Genomic DNA, 22,219 nt, shown 5'->3' with positions numbered 1-22,219 from the left:
GTTAATTTTAAGATACTACATTTAGTTCTAAATCCTTTAAAGAAACCTCAGAGGAAATGAATTAAGATTCCGTATGTGTCTCCACATTTTAAAATTGGCACTTTATTCCTACTAAATTGATCTATCTCTCTATCTACAGGTATAGTTTTTTTTTTTTTTTTGGCTCAAGGAAATCTTTCCATTTTTACTGTTTTTCTCACATGTGGGAGTGCCTCAGATGTGTTTCTTCCAATATAAGAGAGTTTGGGAGATAATGCATTAATTTGAGAATTTTTAAAAAAATGCATTCTACATCTACATTTGTTATCAGTATATTTTAATATCAGTCAAAATTGGCACTATCTATACTACTTTCCTGGAGAAGGAAATGGCAACCCACTCCAGCATTTTTGCCTGGAGAATTCCATAGACAGAGGAGCCTGGCAGGCTACTATCCTTGGGGTTCCAAAGAGTCAGAAATGACTGAGCACTCATACTACTTTCCATCCATGAAAGGATAATTTTAAAAGCTTTACTTAGAATCTTGTGACCATCATCATGACTATGTGACTAATACAATTGTTTCAATGGTAATCAGTTGTCAAGCAAGACCAAGAAACAAAGAAAGGAAGGAAGAAAAAATGAGCTAAAAATAGTTGATTCAGATATTCGTCACATAAATGATGAATCACATAACATATTCTATCTTTGTATTATTTGAGGCTGAGGCATTCCTTGTACACCCCTTTAAAGTTTTGTAATCTTATTCTTTAAGCACAGAACCACTGTGAAGCATTATTGTAACTTATGTACTAAAGACCAAATTCATGTGTGCTCAGTCACTAAGTTGTGTCAGACTCTTTGGGACCCCATGGACTGTAGCCTGCCAGGCTCTGCTGTCCATGGGATTTTCCAGGCAAGAATACTGGAGTGTGTTGCCATTTCCTTATCCAGGTGATCTCCTTGACCCAGGGATCGAACCCTGGGTTTCCTGCATCTTCTTCATTCGCAGGTGGATTCTTTAACAATGAGCCACCTAGAAAGAGACCACAAGCACTTTGGAAAGGACATGCATGACAAAGTATTAGGAAAGAAGCACTATCAGCACCCATGTCTGGGATTTCTCCTGCTTGACAGCTATGGATTGCACTTGTTACTGGGAAAGGCTTTATGTTCTTTCTAGTTTGTATCTTGAGGTTCTTTGATGTTGTTTGTATACTTCAACAACAATGATGAAATTGAATTCTTTCCTCCAGCCTACTCAAGAAAGTTTGTATTTCTACACATTTTACATAAAAGGGAAAGTCAAGCTAATTTTTCAAAATAGTCAATACTCAAATGATTTTGAATCTTATTTGGACAACTGCTACTCCACCCCCATCCCCCACAGTTCAGCTCAGTTCAGTTGCTCAATCGTGTCTGACTCTTTGTGACCCCATGAACTACAGCACGCCAAGCCTCTCTGTCCACTACCAACTCCTGGTGCTTGTTCAGTCTCTTGTCCATCAAGTCAGTGATGTCATCCAACCATCTAATTCCCTGGCATCCCCTTCTCTACCTGCCTTCAATATTTCCAAGCATCAAGGTCTTTAGCCATGAGTCAGTTCTTCATATCAGGTGGCCAAAATATTGGAGCTTCAGCTTTAGCATTAGTCCTTCTAATGAATATTTAGGACTGATTTCCTTTAGAATGGAATAGGTTGATCTCCTTGCAGTCCAAGGGACTCTCAAGAGTCTCTACCAACACCACAGTTCAAAAGCATCAATTCTTTGGAGCTCAGCTTTCTTTATGGTCCAACTCTCACATCCATACATGACTACTGGAAAAACCATAGCTTGGGTAAATGGACCTTTGCTAGCAAAGTAATGTCTCTGCTCTTTAATATGCTATCTAGGTTGGTCATAACTTTTCTTCCAAGGAACAAGCGTCTTTTAATTTCATGGCTGCAGTCACCATCTGCAGTGATTTTGGAGCCCAAGAAAATAAAATCTGTCACTGTATCCCCATCTATTTGCCATGAAATGCTGGGACCGGGTGCCATGATCTTTGTTTTTTTAATGTTGAGTTTTAAGCCAGCTTTTTCACTCTTCTCTTTCACTTTCATCAAGAGGCTCTTCAGTTCCTCTTCCCTTTCTGCCATAAGGGTGGTGTCATTTGCACATGTGAGATTACTGATATTTCTCCTGGAAATCTTGATTTCAGCTTATGCTTCCTCCAGCCCAGCATTTCGCATGATGTACTCTGCATATAAGTTAAATAAGCAGGGTGATGATATACAGCCTTGATGTATTCCTTTCCCAATTTGGAACCAGTTTGTTGGTCCATGTCCAGTTCTAACTGTTGCTTCTTGACCCATATACAGATTTCTCAGGAGGCAGGTCAGGTGGTCTGGTATTCCCAACTCTTTAAGAATTGTCCAGTTTATTGTGATCCACACAGTCAAAGCCTTTGGCGTAGTTAACAAAGCAGAAGTAGATGTTTTTTTCTGGAATTCTCTTGCTTTTTCAATGATCCAATAGATGTTCTCAATTTGTTCTCTGGTTCCTCTACTTTTTCTAAATCCAGCTTGAACGTATGTACATTCATGGTTCACGTTCTGTTGAAGCCTTACTTGGAGAATTTTGAGAATTACCTAGCATGTGAGATTATATGGTTGTTTGAACATTCTTTGGCATTGCCTTTCTTTGGGATTGGAATGAAAACTGACCTTTTCCATTCCTGTGGCTACTGCTGAGTTTTCCAAATTTTCTGGCATATTGAGAGCAGCATTTTAACAGCATCATCTTTTTAGGACTCGAAATAGTTCAGCTAGAATTATCACCTCCACTAGCTTTCTACATAGTGATGCTTCCTGAGGCCCGCCTAACTTTGGGCTCCAGAATGTCTGGCTGTAGTTGAGTGATCACACCATCACAATTATCTGGGTCATAGAGATCTTTTTTGTATAATTCTTCAGTGTATTCTTGCCACCTCTTCTTAGATGAAGACTAATTAGGAAATCTAATATGTACCTTGAATTTGGGGTTCAAAATATAATAAGGAAAACAAAAATTTTGAAATTTTCTAAAAATATTTTTTCCTCTTTGAGGACTGCCTGAATTGAAAGCTAATTCTCAGGTTCATTTTTTTTTTTTTTTAAATTTTAGAGGCAAACATGCTGTCAGAGTATTTCAAATCACTTGAAATACTATATGTCTATTACAAATATTTTATTTACAAAACCCTGTTTCACACACACAAAAAAATCAGTCCTTGCTAAAGTGTATTATAGAGAGTTCTCTTGACTCTTTTTTCCCAATAAATCCTTATATAATTTTCAATTATTATTTCTACCAAATCTAAAAGAGAGTTATCAAAAATGATGGGAAGCTTTATTGGTTCAAGTTATAAGTACTTCCAGTTTTCATTTTTTATTCACAAACAAATCACAGAACCTGTATTTATTTAGTTTTACTTTTTGAAAACATCTCTCTCTTTATTAGGATTTCATAGAACATACTTTATAAAATGCTGGTCTCTACTGGTAGGACTTTGAGTCATCTAATTCTATTTTCTTTTTATTCAGCCACTGTAAGAAACCCAGAGAATGAATGTGTGATCTGCTTTGGCTTCTCATATGTAATCATTTATGATTTTACATTCATTAATTATCTGCATATTCATTGCCATCTCAGTGCTACTCTGGGCAAGAGCTTAAACTGAGAATTGTTCTTATAGTTGTTCTTTCTCATTAGAGTACAAGGGCTCTACTACATTAATGAGATCTGAAAACAAATAAACAACAGATAAATAAAAATCTGGTAAGTTCTAAGCGTGGTAATGACACTAAATAATATTACATATAGATTCAGTGGACTGTGATTAACATTTGTCTGAAAGGCATCAGAGCCTTTTTCTGCTGTTAGAACAACATTTACAGCATGGAATAAATCTAAATTAACACTAGAAACCCTTACTAAAGCATTTAGTATGAATAACCCATTCAAAAACAAGCAATGGTGTTTTACCAGTTATATCAACAAAAATTGCAACACTAATTACCACCTATTCTGTAAACATCAATCCAAATGTATTATTTACTCTTGATTTACTTTAAAAAACCATTCATCAGATAAGCACATAAAAAGGGGAAATTTCCAAAGTGTTTAGTAGAATGCTTCAGGAAAAAAAGGTGGTGTTTTTAAGGAGCTCTACTCTTTAATCAAGTCAGCAATATAAATCCAACATAAGGTTGTTTATTTTTAAGGTATATGGATCTGATTTTTATATTATTCAGTTATTCCCTCTATGAACTTTATCAATCCTGTACTAATATTTTATCAATTAATAATGTAACAGAAGTTAGGGCTTAAACTTGACATAGTTTCCTGTCTCACTGCTAATGCTCTTATTTTCTCACTTCAATTACATATAACTTTGTAGGTAGTGGATAAAAGGATAAAGACCACTGACTATTTTTCCTTTGACTTTCAAAACTTTTGTACAAATATCATCTCTTCTTTTCTCAGAGATATTAACAATAATTCAAATTCTTATTAAAACATAAGTGATACAGACTTTTCAGAGATACATGAAAAGGGATTGAGCTGGAATTTCACGAAGAATTCCTGTCACAAACATTGTTGTTTTTCAGTCACTCAATCATGTCCAACTATTTGCACCCCCATGGACTGCAGCATGCCAGGCTTCCCTGTGCTTCACCATTTCCAGGAGCTTACTGAAACTCATGTCCATAGAGTAGGTGATTCCATCCAACCAATCTCATCCTCTGTCGGCCCCTTCTCTTCCTGCCATCAGTCTTTCACAGAATAAGGGTCTTTTCCAATGAGTCAACTCTCTGCATTAGGTGGCCAAAGTATTGGAGTTTCAGCTTCAGCATCAGTACTTATGAATATTCAGGACTGATTTTCTTTAGGACTGACTGGTTTGATCTCCTTGCAGTCTAAGGGACTCTCAAGAGTCTTCATCAACACCACAGTTCAAAAGCACCAATTCTTTGATGCTCAGCTTTTTTTATAGTCTAACTCTCGTATCCATACATGACTACTAGAAAAACCATAGCTTTGACTAGACAGACCTGTTGGCAAAACAATGTCTCTGCTTTTTAATATGCTGTCTAGGTTTTTCATAGCTTTCCTTCCAAGGAGTAAGCGTCTTTTAATTTCATGGCTGCAGTCACTCTCTGGAGTGATTTTGAGCACCCCCCCCAAAAAAAATAAATAAAGTTTGCCACTGTTTCCATTGTTTCCCCATCTGTTTGCCATGAGGTGATGGGACCAGATGCCATGGTCTTCATTTTTTGAATGTTGAGCTTTAAGCCAGCTTTTTAACTCTTCTCTTTCACTTTCATCAAGAGGCTCTTTAGTTCCTCTTCATTTTCTGCATTTAGAGTGGTATTGTCTGCATATCTGAGGTTGTTATTTCTCCCACCAATCTTGATTCCAGCTTGTTCTTCATTTTGCATGATGTATTCTGCATATAAGTTGCATAAGCAGGGTGACAATATACAGCTTTGATGTACCTTTCCCAATTTGGAAACAGTCCCTTGTTCTATGTCCAGTTCTAGCTACCACAACCTAGAGCACATTAAATGCATGTGCATTGTGCATGTATGTGTATATCTGTGTCTCTCTGTGTGTAATTTTACTTGTCTTACGAGGAAATTTCTCTTTAATTTTCTTAGCTGCATTATGTGACTTCCTGTTCTTGGAAAAATAATCAAATCTCTTTAAACGAAGAGAGCTGCTTTTACCACTCGTTTCACAGTTACTAATCTCATTCCTCTTTTTATTAGTATTTAGGACTAGGAAAACATTTAGAGGTTGTTCTCATGCTCTCCTTTCATTTTCATCTATTCATGTGGGAATGTGGAATGGTTTTCACACTCAATGAACTATCAGTAAATCTGTCAGATTATGGTGCATTTCACTCACTCATACATTCTTATATTCATTCATAATAAATCATGATTAGTTTTAAAATATGCTTAGCATTATTGATGGAAAGCAAGGAAGCTAGTTTTATAGCTGAGGTATAATTTAGACATTTGGGTTAAAAATTTACAAACATATTGAAGGAATGAAAGAATGCCCTATCAAAGAAATATCAGTTGTATTAGATAACTTATCTTGGACAGGATTTTTGAATAGATGAATACATTTGGGGTATTTTAAAAAGTGTTTTCTTTTTAAGTGTAGGGTCTGATAATTTTTTTTTTAACAAATTAGCTTTAGGGATAATTTCTCAACCTGTATTAAATAACCTTATTCTATTTGTCAAAATAGCTAGCATTTTTAAATAGGTTATAAGCTTTCTTAAAATATTGGAATCATGTTGTTGTTTCGTGGCTAAGTCGTGTCTGACATTTTTTCATCCCCATGGACTATACCTGCCTAGGCTCCTCTGTCCACAAGATTCTCCAGGCAAAAATACTGAGGTGGTTTGCCATTTCCTTCTTCAGGGGATGTTCCTGACCCAGGGATGGAACCTGCCTCTCTTGCATTGGTAGGTGGATTCTTTACCACTAAGCCACCAGGGAATCATAACATATGTAATTAAAAAAGAGAAAAAAATGTGTTCAGTGATTCAAATATCCTTAATGGGAAATTATCCTATTATAACACTGTTAAATGAAGACACTGATTTAATTTTTATATATTACATTAATTAAAAAGTATCTTCATTTATGCATGTGATCTGTTGGACATTTCTATAATTTATGATACAAATACTTTAATCTTATATTCTGGCTAATACGTGTTAGCTATTCAGTCATGCCCAACTCTTTGTGAACCCCACCCACACCCCAGACTGTAACCCAACAGGCTCCTCTGTCCCTGGGATTCTCCAGGCAAAAATACTGGAGTGGGTTGCCATTTCCTCCTCCAGGATATCTTCCTGACCCAGAGATTTAGCTTTGGTCTCCTGCATAACAGGCCCATTCTTTACTGTCTCAGCCACCAGTGAAGCCCTCTGTCTAATAAGGCAGTATATACACTTCTGTTCAAGCTTCATACTCATCAAAGACATTATATCAGATACTAAACTGCTTATTTAGTTAAATATATGAAGATTTCAGTAATAATGTTGTAAATATTTTAAAATTTTCATGTCAAGTTAGCCATAACTGAAAATCAAAAAAAAGGGCATTTCTTACAGCAGAATAGAATACATTTCTTTTACTTTGAATATAAACATACATGTACATTAGCTATCTCTATGATTAAAATTTACTCAATTTATATTTTTATCATGTGACATCAGTATTTTCTAGTAAAAATATCTTTCTCTTTCCAACCAATTCTATAGCATAAAACCTTTAAATTTTAAGAAATGCAGTGTTTAGTTTAAAATGTGATACTATGTTTTTTATGAAATTAAATGAAGTAGACCTAAACGACTTCCCCCATGTAAACATGAGCTATTTAATAGCTAAGCAAGTAGAGTAGAGTTCATAAAAACTCAATTCATTTAGAGTTTCAGCTTCATGGAAAAATCATGAATTTATTCTTTTCCTCACTTGCCTCCCACCACCTTCAGTATTCCAAAAGCTGCTAATGATCATAGACATGGAACCATATATCAAATGTTACAGGTGGTTTAAAAAAAAAAAAAAAAAGGAAAGAAATGTTAAAGTCAGTCTACAAGGACATAAACCGCCTGTGATGAATTAAAAATGACTTTTATTGCAAGGAAAGGTACTCTCTTTAAAGTTCAGATGCTGACTTATTATATTTTGACACTTGAGAAATATTTAGCTACAGGAAACAGAGAGAATCTGTAGCTGAAGTACCAAGGTCCATTTCTTAATTTTGTATCTTAATTTATTCTTAGGTCATTTTCTACCACCCTGTGTTTTATCTTCTTATTTAAAAAATTAAAGCAAAAACTTGGAAATGACCTAATGAATGAATTCTATCCACTAGCCAAAACTGCATTATCATTGTAATATTTTTCTTTTAAATGGTCATCAATTGAAACTTAACATATTGACTTCAAGAGAGGCTATGGTTAGGATTTTTTTAGGATCTTTTTTAAGGTTAGGTTGATAGAGACTATATTAATTTTTCAATAAGCAATTGTGTATCTGATTAGCCAATACCTGGTAAAATGATTCCATGTTAAAAATATTTTTTTATAATTTTATGCAGCACCACTTTTGTCAATAGCTTAATTATTTTTATATTTTTATAGACTCTATGACTGTGCTAAAGGAAAAAGCAAGTAGTGTCTTACCAAGTTGAAGAAAACACAACTCAGAAGGAAAAGTTAGTAGATATCACAAAGAGAATTCGAAGTGGATAAAAAGGATATGATAATATTAATCATAATACCACATGGAAACTAACTTTAAGCTTAAGTTTATGGGTTGAAGATGTAGTAGTTAATGAAGAGTCTACACAGTTTCCATTTAAGGACTCTTTTCTGGTAGTATTACTTACTAACTCAGTAAGGAAAAACTTTTCAAAGCTGTTTCTCATTGTTAGATTTACTTATTTGGGTAGGTTGCAAGTCAGTTATCAAGAGTCATAGAGTTCCTTATAGCAGAAAAAACAAGTTCTTGGTCAAAGACACGAGCACAAACAGTGTACTAGACTTAGGTATTGCCAGTACACATTCTAAAGATGACATTCTCTTAACTATCTATCCTGCTATTAAGTTAACTTTTGTTCAATTATGAGACCTCAAGGGAATTGCAAGGCACAAAATGACAGTAGATTGAAACAAGTGTCTGTTACAGAGACTGAATGCCAGGAAAAATTTAATCTAAATATTTAGTTGTAGAAAGGAAAAGGTCAAATTGACCCTGAAAATTACTGCTCCAATGAAAACTAAACACAGATCATTTTGTAGAGGTACAAAAATAAGTATGAAATAACTGATAGGTGGGAATGGATATCCATATTGTCAGAAATCAGAGGATACAGCAGATGCATATCATTGCCTTAGTTTTACCATAGTATGTATTCACAAGAGCTCCTTCTGGAAAATGAATAGATAGAGAATTCAGATTTTGGATAGGAGATATAGAGCAAAAGTTGGGCATCTGAGAGGCTTACACCATCTAGGTAGTTAATATGAGTCTTCCTCTATTAACTCTACCTGATTTATGGCATGATTTGTTTGCTTCATATTATAAACTCTGTTTTTGCTGCTACAGAGCAATTTAAAGAGAGAAGAAGGGAAAGATATCTTCCAAGAGGATCAGTGCTTAAACTCAATAGAGATAAAAGTAGTATCTGGGTAGTGAGATGCCTTGGTATTAATATTTTCACTCTGTATAATACATAATAAATGAAAATATAATTTTGATCCAACATATGCTTGCATTTGGGATTTCCTGGTGGCTCAGATGGTAAAGAATCTACCTGCAATGCAGGACACCCAGGTTTGATCCCTGTGTCGGGAAGATCCCCTGAAGAAGAGAATGACTAGCCACTCTAGTATTCTTGCCTGGAGAATCCCATGGACAGAGGAGCTGGTGGGCTACAGTCCATGCAGTCACAAAAGTCACACATGACTTAGCAACTAAGCTACCACCACCAACTCTTTGCTGCTGCTGCTGCTAAGTTGCTTCAGTTGTGTCCTACTCTGTGCGACCCAATAGACGGCAGCCCACCAGGCTCTGCCGTCCCTGGGATTTTTCCAGGCAAGAACATTGGAGTGGGTTTCCATTTCCTTCTCCAATGCATGAAAGTGAAAAGTGAAAGTGAAGTGGCTCAGTCATGTCTGACTCTTCGCGACCCCATGGACTGTAGCCTTACAGTTTCCTCCGTCCATGGGATTTTACAGGCAAGAGTACTGGAGTTGCCATAACAACTGTTTACTACATGTCTTTTAGCCTCACTCTTGGAGTATACTGAAAAATATCTACTTAAGTATCTGACCACCTGACCTGCCTCTAGAGAAACCTATATGCAGGTCAGGAAGCAATAGTTAGAACTGGTCATGGAGCAACAGACTGGTTCCAAATAGGTAAAGGAGTACGTCAAGGCTATATATTGTCACCATGCTTATTTAACTTATATGCAGAGTACATCATGAGAAACGCTGGGCTGGAAGAAGCACAAGCTGGAATCAAGATTGCTGGGAGAAATATAAATAACCTCAGATATGCAGATGACACCACCCTTATGGCAGAAAGTGAAGAGGAACTAAAAAGCCTCTTGATGAAAGTGAAAGAGGAGAGTGAAAAATGTGGCTTAAAGCTCAACATTCAGAAAATGAAGATCATGGCATGTGGTCCCACCACTTCATGGGAAATAGGTGGGGAAACAGTGGAAACAGTGTCAGACTTTATTTTTTAGGGCTCCAAAATCACTGCAGATGGTGACTGCAGCCATGAAATTAAAAGATGCTGACATATTAGAAGGAAAGTTATGACCAACCAACCACTAGACTTAAACTGAAGAAAGTAGGGAAAACCACTAGACCATTCAGGAATGACCTAAATCAAATCCCTTACGATTACACAGTGGAAGTGAGAAATAGATTTAAGGGCCTAGATCTGATAGATAGAGTGCCTGATGAACTATGGAATGAGGCTCGTGACACTGTACAGGAGACAGGGATCAAGACCATCCCCATGGAAAAGAAATGCAAAAAAGCAAAATGGCTGTCTGGGGAGGCCTTACAAATAGTTGTGAAAAGAAGAGAAGCAAGAAGCAAAGGAGAAAAGGAAAGATATAAACATTTGAATGCAGAATTCCAAAGAATAGCAAGAGATAAGAAATCTTTCTTCAGCGATCAATGCAAAGAAATAGAGGGGAAAAAAAAAGAATGGGAAAGACTAAGGATCTCTTCAAGAAAATAACAGATACCAAAGGAACATTTCATGCAAAGATGGGCTCGATAAAGGACAGAAATGGTATGGACCTAACAGAAGCAGAAGATATTAAGAACAGATGGCAAGAATACACAGAAGAACTGTACAAAAAAAGATCTTCACGACCCAGATAATCACGATGGTGTGATCATTGACCTAGAGCCAGACATCCTGGAATGTGAAGTCAAGTGGGCCTTAGAAAGCATCACTACATACAAAGATAGTGGAGGTGATGGAATTCCAGTTGAGCTATTCCAAATCCTGAAAGATGATGCTGTGAAAGTGCTGCACTTAAAAGGCCAGCAACTTTGGAAAACTCACCAGTGGCCACGGGACTGGAAAAGGTCAATTTTCATTCCAATTCCAAAGAAAGGCAATGCCAAAGAATGCTCAGACTACCACACAATTGCACTCATCTCACACACTAGTAAAGTATTGCTCAAAATTCTCCAAGCCAGACTTCAGCAATATGTGTGAACCATGAACTTCCTGATGTTCAAGCTGGTTTTAGCAAAGGCAGAGGGACCAGAGATCAAATTGCCAACATCTGCTGAATCATGGAAAAAGCAAGAGAGTTCCAGAAAAGCATCTATTTCTGCTTTATTGACTATGCCAAAGCCTTTGACTGTGTGGATCACAGTAAACTGTGGAAAATTCTGAAACAGATGGGAATACCAGACCACCTGATCTGCCTCTTGAGAAATCTGTATGCAGGTCAGGAAGCAACAGTTAGAACTGGACATGGAACAACAGACTGTTTCCAAATAGGAAAAGGAGTTCGTCAAGGCTGTATATTGTTACCCTGTTTATTTAACTTATATGCAGAGTACATCATGAGAAATGCTGGACTGGAAGAAACACAAGCTGGAATCAAGATTGCTGGGAGAAATCTCAATAACCTCAGATATGCAGATGACACCACCCTTATGGCAGAAAGTGAAGAGGAACTCAAAAGCCTCTTGATGAAAGTGAAAGTGGAGAGTGAAAAAGTTGGCTTAAAGCTCAACATTCAGAAAATGAAGATCATGGCATCCGGTCCCATCACGGGAAATAGATGGAGAAACAGTGGAAACAGTGTCAGACTTTATTTTTTAGGGCTCCAAAATCACTGCAGATGGTGATTGCAGCCATCAAATTAAAAGACACTTACTCCTTGGAAGGAAAGTTATGACCAACCTAGATAGCATATTAAAAAGCAGAGACATTACTTTGCCAACAAAGGTCCGTCTAGTCAAGGCTATGGTTTTACCTGTGGTCATGTATGGATGTGAGAGTTGGAATGTGAGGAAGGCTGAGCACTGAAGAATTGATGCTTTTGAACTGTGGTGTTGGAGAAGACTCTTGAGAGTCCCTTGGACTGCAAGGAGATCCAACCAGTCCATTCTGAAGGAGATCAGCCCTGGGATTTCATTGGAAGGAATGATGCTAAAGCTGAAACTCCAGTACTTTGGCCACCTCATGCAAAGATTTGACTCATTGGAAAAGACTCTGATGCTGGGAGGGATTGGGTGCAGGAGGAGAAGGGGACGACAGAGGATGAGATGTCTTGATGGCATCACTGACTCGATGGACGTGAGTCTCAGTTAACTCCTGGAGTTGGTGATGGACAGGGAGGCCTGGCGTGCTGCTATTCATGGGGTCGCAAAGGGTCGGACATGAGTGAGCGACTGGTCTAATCTGATCTGAGATAGCATATTCAAAAGCAGAGACATTACTTTGCCAACAAAGGTCCATGTAGTCAAGGCTATGGTTTTTCCAGTAATCATGTATGGATGTGAGAGTTAGACTGTGAAGAAAGCTGAGCACCGAAGAATTGATGATTTTCAACTGTGGTGTTGGAGAAGAGTCTTGTGTGTCCCTTGGACTGCAAGGAAATCCAACTAGTCTATCCTAAAGGAGATCAGTCCTGGGTGTTGGGAATGATGCTAAAGCTGAAACTCCAGTACTTTGGCCACCTCATGCAAAGAGTTGACTCATTGGAAAAGACTCTGAAGCTGGGAGGGATTGGAGGCAGGAGTAGAAGGGGAAGACAGAGGATGAGATGGCTGGATGGCATCACCAACTCGATGGACATGAGTTTGGGTGAACTCCGGGAGTTTGTGATGGACAGGGAGGCCTGGCATGCTGCAATTCATGGGGTCACAAAGAGTTGGACATGACTGAGTGACTGAACTGAACTGAACTGAAGTATCTGAAAGTAGGTCTTCTTAATTCAAAATGAAGCTATAGAAAAAGGGTGAAAAAATCGGGCATTTGGGGAAAATACTGAAAAAAAACTTAAAAAAAATTATGATGAATTGTGAGGTAAAGGACAATTTTGAAAATATAAATCAAACAAGAAAGAGCAAGTGATAGGTTAAGGATGTATGAAAAAGTATGATGAGTGAGTAAAATAAAGAAATTTATGATTGTGTGAGCTATTAAGTACCAGATAGGCTAACTGATTCACTATTACAAAATCTCTTTCCTTGAAAGTCTTAAAAAGAAAAAAAAAAAAAAAAAAGTTGTGTTCATTAGGGCACATGCTCACTCCCTTAGGGAGGCCATGTGAACTTTGTGGGCAGGGTGACCAAAGCAGTGATGGAGAGAGTTGGAGAAGAGCCTTGCCACTGAGTTCCAGGGTTAACTTTGGAGGGTACAAAGTGTAGTTTATGGTAGCACTAGCTAATGTCAAATTTCAATCTTTATCAGTGTCTTTTTGTTTTCCTGAGATGTGAGAAATGTCTAACATTACTCTTACTATTTATAGAAAGAAAAGTAGCTCACAGCTGTCTAGCACATTATGAGGGAAAAATAATGAGGAGATGAGTGGATGAAACATTTGTGGACCAATTTAATAACATGAAATTTTAGAGATAGACCAGTTATAATTCCCTAAATATCTAGAAAGGTTTTCAAAAGAGCCTGTGGGCAGATTAGTAAGCAAAAGAGGTGACTCATCCAAACTAATAAATATCATCATTTTGGCCAAAAAGCAGTGCATCATTGAGAAAAGTTGATATGACATTGGATGGCAATGACAAAATGGATTGCCTGTTGCAGTGATGTTATTCTGGAAGAAAAGATTTTAAAATGAGACATCCTTTAAGGGACGTGCATATTTATACAATGTCTACATGAGCTGAACAATACTTAGGATCAAATCATCTGCAACCAAATTTTATAGTTTTCTAAAACAGCCTGAGATGTTTTACTTTGCTACCTTCAGCAGTTTGCTCCCAAACATGACACTTAATTAGTGATCATTAAAATAGTGCAGATGGCTTGACCCATTATTTCCTTTCCTATGTATTTAGCTTACTTTCTGTCTGGCCTATCTATGGCAGATTTGTCAGAGAGCTTTACTTTCTGGATGGTCAAAATCTTATCTGCTGAGAACAACACTTGAATGCATTTTATTCAAGTGGTGTCAAGCTGTGGGAAAAGGTGTTAAGGTTCAGACAGACCTGGGCTTGATTCTCTGTTTTGGCACTTAAGAGGTTTTGTTCTTAGGAAAGTTAATTAGCTCTCTCCGAGTCCCTTATCCCCTTTTTCTTAAGGTCTAGTGTGAGTTTGTAATCCCTATTCTTCAGAAAGACTGTTGAGAAAATTGGACATGATATGAGTGAATCACTTAGAGGATCTAGAAAATAAACAAAATAACATTTACTTATGTATACAATAAATGTTCATATTGATTTTTTCAATGTATTTTCCCCTCCCCTAAGATTTGTGTAGTTATCAACAATTTTTCTATACACTGAATCATTTTTACAATGGTGTCCAATTAATCTATTAATCTCTCATCCATTTAATTAGAAGCCAATCAACTGTTCATTCTATCCTATGCCACAGGGCAAAGAAAAACATTTAGTTCTTGTCAGTATCATTTCTCAACTGTCATGGTACAAATTCAAATCTACAAAGATATAGCTATGGACATTATTGTCATCTCTGGTCACAAATCCTCAAAAAGCCAAAAATAATATGCAAAAAAACAAGCATTTCCTATTAATATACACTTGAAAGGGGCATATGAAGGCAAAGAAAGGGTGAAAGGGATAAAGAGAAAACATAATATTATAAAATTGATATGCTGGAAAAATAAATATATCATTTGAATATACTGGGACTATTAATTAACTAATGATAAAGTTATAATTTTGATTCATTTTCCTAGTCAGAAGTCAAAAAAAAAACAAAGAATATGATGTCATTAAGGTATTTCTGCTTTCTGATACCAACAATAAATTGAAGTAATTACAACCGATAGGTTAATATGCCTTTTGATAGATGAGTCTACAGTCATTAGTGATTTTTTTAATCTCTAACAAAGAAAGATTAATAATTATACTTATGCACTCTTCGAGACAGAAAGTATGCACCAGCTTAATCATAAAGTAAAATAAAGACAAATAATATATTACCTGGTATTAGGGGGGAGGAGAAGGCCATATTTTGATAGAAATGATAAATCTATTTGCTACTGCAATAGAAGAATAAATTTGTTTGGCTTTAATTATGAATGAGTTAACATCCAGTTTCATATAAGCTTGAATGAGTTGTTACTCACGTTCTCTATAGATAGTCTGCCAATGCATTGTATGAAGCACTTGATATGTATTATTTTATGTATTCTCACAAAAAAAATGATGTAGTTAACATAATGATCCTCATTTTACAAATAAGGAAATGGGGTTCAGAGTGTCAAAGAGCTTGTTCAAGTTCTCAGAGTTAGTAAGCACTAATAGCAGGACTTGGAAGATCTTTTTATCAGTAAGTGATACTGAATGCTTCCTAAAAGATTTATTTTGTATCTAGTACCAATCCTCTTTAACTAACATGTTCACAGAAGGTCTTTGCGAGACCATGTTGGGATATAATGCTGCAGGGACTGATCATTCTAGCTTTCATAAAACTGAGGATATAGGCCTTATATAAGCAAGTTAAAAAGGTGCACAGACCAAGGGGAGAATGCAAAACATAATCCCTTCTTCATAATGTTGGAGGGTATATAGTGATGTTCTCCCAAGAATTGGCTCAAATGAATTGTTCCAGATCATATTTCATAGTAGTCACTGGACTGAATCTATAGAGCATGTATATAATATGCACACACAGTTGTGATTGTTTTATAAAAATATTAATATTTTATAATATCAATCTTTATCGAACATGAAGATGAAGCAGCAACATGAAGATATACTTGCTTCTAAGCAAAGTATTATAATAATAATATCTACATGATAGGTAGAGAGAATGTAAACAAACTGAAAGATGTTTCAAAAAAGATGGTATATACAGAATTTTACTTCTCAGTTTAGATGAGTTTACAAATAATCTTCAAGATTAAAATCCAGTTAACTTAAAACAAATTTAGTTAAACAGATTTAGTTCAGTTCAGTTCAGTCACTCAGTCATGTCCGACTCTTTGCTATCCCATGAATCGTAGCATGCCAGGCCTCCCTCACCAACACCAACTCCCGGAGTTCACTCAGACTCACGTCCATCGAGTCAGTGATGCCATCCAGCCATCTCATCCTCTGTCATCCCCTTCTCCACCTGACCCCAATCCCTCCCAGCATCAGAGTCTTTTCCAATGAGTCAACTCTTCGCATGAGGTGGCCAAAGTACTGGAGTTTCAGCTTTAGTATCATTCCTTCCAAAGAACACCCAGGACTGATCTCCTTGAGAATGGACTGGTTGGATCTGCTTGCAGTCCAGGGGACTCTCAAGAGTCTTCTCCAACAGCACAGTTCAAAAGCATCAATTCTTCGGTGCTCAGCTTTCTTCACTGTCCAACTCTCACATCCATACATGACCACAGGAAAAACCATAGCCTTGACTAGACGAACCTTTGCTGGCAAAGTAATGTCTCTGCTTTTGAATATGCTATCTAGGTTGGTCATAACTTTCCTTCCAAGAAGTAAGCGTCTTTTAATTTCATGGCTGCAGTCACTATCTGCAGTGATTTTGGAGCCCAGAAAAATAGTCTGACACTGTTTCCACTGTTTCCCCATCTATTTCCCATGAAGTGATGGGGCCACATGCCATGATCTTTGTTTTCTGAATGTTGAGCTTTTAAGCCAACTTTTTCACACTCCACTTTCACTTTCATCAAGAGGCTTTTTAGTTCCTCTTCACTTTCTGCCATAAGGGTGGTGTCATCTGCATATCTGAGGTTATTGATATTTCTCCTGGCAATCTTGATTCCAGGTTTCGTTTCTTCCAATCCAGATTTAGAGCAGGTAGAAAAGAAAGCCAACATTTTTTTTTTTTGAAAAATATTGAAGCTATATGACAGCATTCACACACTAATTTGTTTAAAACAATTTATAGTTTAAGAGAAAAAAAGAAAACATGGGATTAATCTATCCTCTTAGTTCAGACAATTTTCACCAATAGACAATGGAGGTAAGATCCCCAGCAAGTAGAAATACTGTCATTACCCTGTAACATCTTTTAAAAAATCATCAACTTAGTAAAAAATTATAGGGAAAATTTTAATAAATTTTACATATGATAAGTTATGGGTGACTTTTTTACAACATAGGGAAGGAATACTATTAAATTAGGTAGCATTGTTAAAGAAGCAGAAGTTTGCCCAAAGCTTCATGTCTGTAAATATTTCAGTTCAAACTTAAAATGGTAGGAAGTGGAGTTGGTAAGAGAAAAGGAAAGGAAGAACATGCTTCAGAGAAATGTCTGAGTTAAGGAGTTAAGAGAATACTTTATAAAGTGAATGTATTTTTTTTTAACGTTACAATATTGTATTGGTTCTGCCACACATCACAGAGATAGTGATGGCACCCCACTCCAGTACTCTTGCCTGGAAAATCCCATGGACGGAGGAGCCTGATAGGCTGCAGTTCATGGGGTTGCGAAGAGTTGGACATGACTGAGAGACTTCACTTCCACTTTTCACTTTCATGCATTGGAGAAGGAAATGGCAACCCACTCCAGTGTTCTTGCCTGGAGAATCCCAGGGACGGGAGAGCCTGATGGCCTGCCATCTGTGGGGTCACACAAAGTCGGACACAATTGAAGAGACTTAGCAGCAGCAGCCACACATCAACATGAATTCACCACGGGCATACACGTTTTCCCTATCCTGAACCTCCTTCCCACCTCCCTCCCCTTACCATCCCTTCAGGTCATCCCAGTGTACCAGCCCCAAGCATCCTGTATCAAACCTGGATTGGTGATTCATTTCTTAGTTTTAAACTTTGCATATACTTAGAGTAATATAAGATGTGTGTGTGTATGTGTATATATATATATATACACATACACACACACATACATATAGGGTTTATATATATAAACCCCATAAGATCTAATTTATTAAAAACACAAATGAAGTGTTTTTAATACTTCATTTGTGTGTTTAATACTTCAATGTGTTTCAGTCCAGTTCAAAAACACATTTGACGTGTCAAATTAAGCACTCTCTTTATACAGTGTATGCATGCTAAGTCACTTCAGTAGTGTCAGACTCTGAGATCCTGTTGACTGCAGCCTATCAGTATCTTCCATCCATGGGATTCTCCAGGCAAGAATACTGGAGTGGGTTACTGCGTCCGCCTCCAGGGAATCTTCCTGACCCAGAGATCAAACCCTTGTCTCTTATGTCTGCTTCATTGGCAGGTGAGTTCTTTACCACTAGCACCACCTGGGAAGCCCCCTTTATACAGTAAGGTATTCCTACTGTATTGAAGCTGAAGCTCCAATACTTTGGCCACCTGATGCGAAGAGACATCTCATTGGAAAAATCCTTGATGCTGGGAAAGATTGAGAGCAGTTAGTTTACATTATTTATTTTCTTTTTTAATTTTAAATTTTATTTTATTTTTAAACTTTACAAAATTGTATTAGTTTTGCCAAATATCAAAATGAATCCGCCACAGGTATACATGTGTTCCCCATCTTGAACCCTCCTCCCTCCTCCCTCCCCATACCATCCCTCTGGGTCATCCCAGTGCACTAGCCCCAAGCATCCAGTATCGTGCATCGAACCTGGACTGGCAACTCGTTTCATACATGATATTTTACATGTTTCAATGCCATTCTCCCAAATCTTCCCACCCTCTCCCTCTCCATCAGAGTCCATAAGACTGTTCTATACATCAGTGTCTCTTTTGCTGTCTCATACACAGGGTTATTGTCCCACCCCACATGGAATATAAAGTAATTCATGTTTGAATTATCATAAAGGCTAAGGAAAGTTTATACCATTACTAGCTTTACAAAAAGGATGGTATTCTGATGCTACAAATAACTGTCAGCAGTTTTCTCAATAGCCTGAGCCCCAAAGAGATCTCTGATGATGCTCCAATTCACTTTTGAGATCTGGCACATACATTTGTTTACACATATACACACACACTCAAAAATATTCAAACTTAAAATATATATATATATATATAGGCAATGGAATAAAAGTAGAGAGGAGAAAAGTTATGTGATAGAGAGTAGGAGGGTTTGAATCATTCAAATATCTGTATCATTTCTCCAGTTTGACCTCAGTAGGGAATATAGTTAATAGATCTTGGGTACTTTAACACATTGTTTAGTTCATTCACAGCTTGGACAAATCCAGGCTTAGTTTCTCACAATCTTTCTACAAAAGGCCGTTCTCTTATTCAGCAAGAGTCATTGTCAGAAAACAAGCAGTCAAGCTTAATCTGATCCTTATCTGTACTTAGATTGCAGAATCCATCCCTTTTTTCTCAATCTGTGCTGAAGATGGCAGATGACAAAGGTTAGAAAATTACTACTTTCTGAAATGAACTTTCATATTTAGACTTTTGTGTTTATGGTCCAAGTTGCTGTTGGGTGTGTATGTATATATATATATATATATATATATATATATATATATAATTAATTATATATATAATGTCGGGAGCTGTGTTAGGCATTACTGACAAAATGGAGGCACGGCCCCAACCCCCACTCCTCATCTCTCAGGCACGGTCCCGGGATGAAGGAGTTAGGCCTTGTGATTCTGACTTGTTCTTTCCTTTCTTCGGTTGAGTTGGCTAGAAAGAATATTAAGGTGCTTGAGAGAAAGCACAAAGACTTCTACAGTTGTGCCCAGAAAATAATTTATAAAATAACGATTGCCATTTGTTCAAGGATCTTTACAAAGAATGTCCCAGGATGAGCACATAGGCCACAGCTTGAGGCCATGGGAAGGATTATTATCTGAGACCTGTTTGTGAGGGGAATGTTCATGGCAAAAGAAGTTTCCTGAGTTTAAGGTTTAGGATTAATTAAGAATTGCTAGAAGCCTTTTTAGGAGATAATGATCTTAAGATGTTAGGGGCAAACAGGATTTAGAAAGATAAGAAATAAACCGAGGAATGTAGCATGAGTTACAATGTAATCACAAGTTAAGAACAGTAAATCTGGGTGGGGGAAACTAAAAAGGTCAAACCTCTGATCTAATGATTTTGTCAAAGTATAAAAGAGAACCTGAAGCTTGAAATAAACATGTAGTCCCATACTATGAGTCAGAGGCTACATCATCATCACCGACACTGTCCATCTCTTCAGGTTAAATCCCCAGCTACTGGAGCTGCTAAGTTGCTTCAGTCGTGTCCGACTCTGTGCGACCCCAGAGACGGCAGCCCACCAGGCTCCCCTGTCCCTGGGATTCTCCAGGCAAGAACACTGGAGTGGGTTGCCATTTCCTTCTCCAGTGCATGAAAGTAAAAAGGGAAAGTGAAGTCGCTCATTCGTGTCCAACTCTTAGCGACCCCATGGACTGCAGCTGACCAGGCTCCTCTGTCCATGGATTTTCCAGGCAAGAGTACTGGAGTGGGGTGCCATTGCCTCGACTCCAGCATACATACATATACATATATATATATATATATTTTTTTTTTTTTCTTTTGTAATACAGAAGGAAAATAACAGCGGAAATATAAGTGCTTTTAGGACAGATGTGTTGTGCTCAGTCACTCAGTCATGCTTGACTTTTTGTGGTCCTATAGACTGTAGCCTGCCAGGCTCCTCTGTCCATGGAATTTTCCAGGGAAGAATACTGGATGGGTTGCCATTTCCTTCTCCAAGGAATCTGATCTTCCCAACCCAGGGATTGAATCCACGTCTCTTGCATCTCCTGCATTGGCAGACAGATTCCTTACCACTAGCACCACCTGGGAAGCCCTTAGGATAGATGTGCTGGGTGCTAAGACATTTCAGTTGTGTTAGACTTACTGTGACCCTATGGACCACCAGGCTCCTCTGTCCAAGGGATTCTCCAAGCAAGAATACTGGAGTGGGTTGCTATGCCCTCCTCCAGGGAATCTTCCCAACCCAGGGATTGAACCCGTATCTCTTAAGTCTCCTGCGTTGGCAAGCATGTTCTTTATCACTAATACCACCATACTGATCCCTATTAAAATAATAGTTTCCTTAGAGGAAGTACATTTTGACAGAGTGCAGAGGGTAATCCTTTCGCATATAGATGAAAAGTGATAACTAAGTAGTTCTAACTGTCCCATGGAAGGAGAAAGAGGGTGTCAAGGAGACAGAAACTGCTGTGTTTTGTAGGAAAATATTCTTGTGATGACAAATAAAAAAGAATAAAATTGGGCAAAGACTTGAGGTAAATCCTCAGTTAATGTCTCTTAAAGGACCAATCAAGCAAATCTTAGCATAAGATTGAAAGGATACAGACAGGGAGAAAAACAAACAAAAACAAGTGAGTTTCCCTGGTGGCTCAGACAGTAAAGAATCTGCCTGCAATGCAGGACACCAGTGTTCAATCCCAGTGTCAGAAAGATACCCTGGAGAAGGGACTCCCGACCCACTCCAGTATTTTTTGCCTGGAGAATTTGATAGACAGAGGAGCCCAGTGGGCTACAGTCCATGGAGTCGCAAAGTGTTGGACATGACTGACGGACTAACACTTTCACATTTTCACTTTAATAAGAAAGGTAGAGGAATATCTGTTTTCCCCCTCTTTATTATCTCTTCAATAGGGATTTATTTTACTTAATTTTAAGTGCATAATGAAATATCTCTACTCAATAAACCTTAGTAAATAAATAAGTTGAAAAAGTGCAGTGCAAATACATACTTTGTATAAGGAAACACTTGTTAAATTTTAAATTCTAAACTATTTGTAATAAATCTATATATAAACCATAGATTAATATCTTTCCTCTATTAGGAATTTTTTTAACCAAACTCAGCATTGTGTATCAAAAAAAATTTTTGTTGTTAAGCTATGTGAACTATTAAAAATTTGTCAACTTGCTTTTCTCCCTTAGAAGGTAAATTTTTCTCCTCCTGTTCCACCTCTGTTAGCAAAATAAATAAACCTCATAAATCAAGCTCTAATCAAGCTGAAAAAAATCCCAATTTTATTTCTTTATGTCCCCAGGGGATTGCAAGACATCTCACAGAGTTATTCATTTTCTAAA

The sequence above is a fragment of the Bubalus kerabau genome, chromosome X, assembly GCF_029407905.1.
Source record: "Bubalus kerabau isolate K-KA32 ecotype Philippines breed swamp buffalo chromosome X, PCC_UOA_SB_1v2, whole genome shotgun sequence".
In the NCBI taxonomy this organism is placed as follows: Eukaryota; Metazoa; Chordata; class Mammalia; order Artiodactyla; family Bovidae; genus Bubalus; species Bubalus kerabau.
This window is presented reverse-complemented; position numbering follows the sequence as displayed.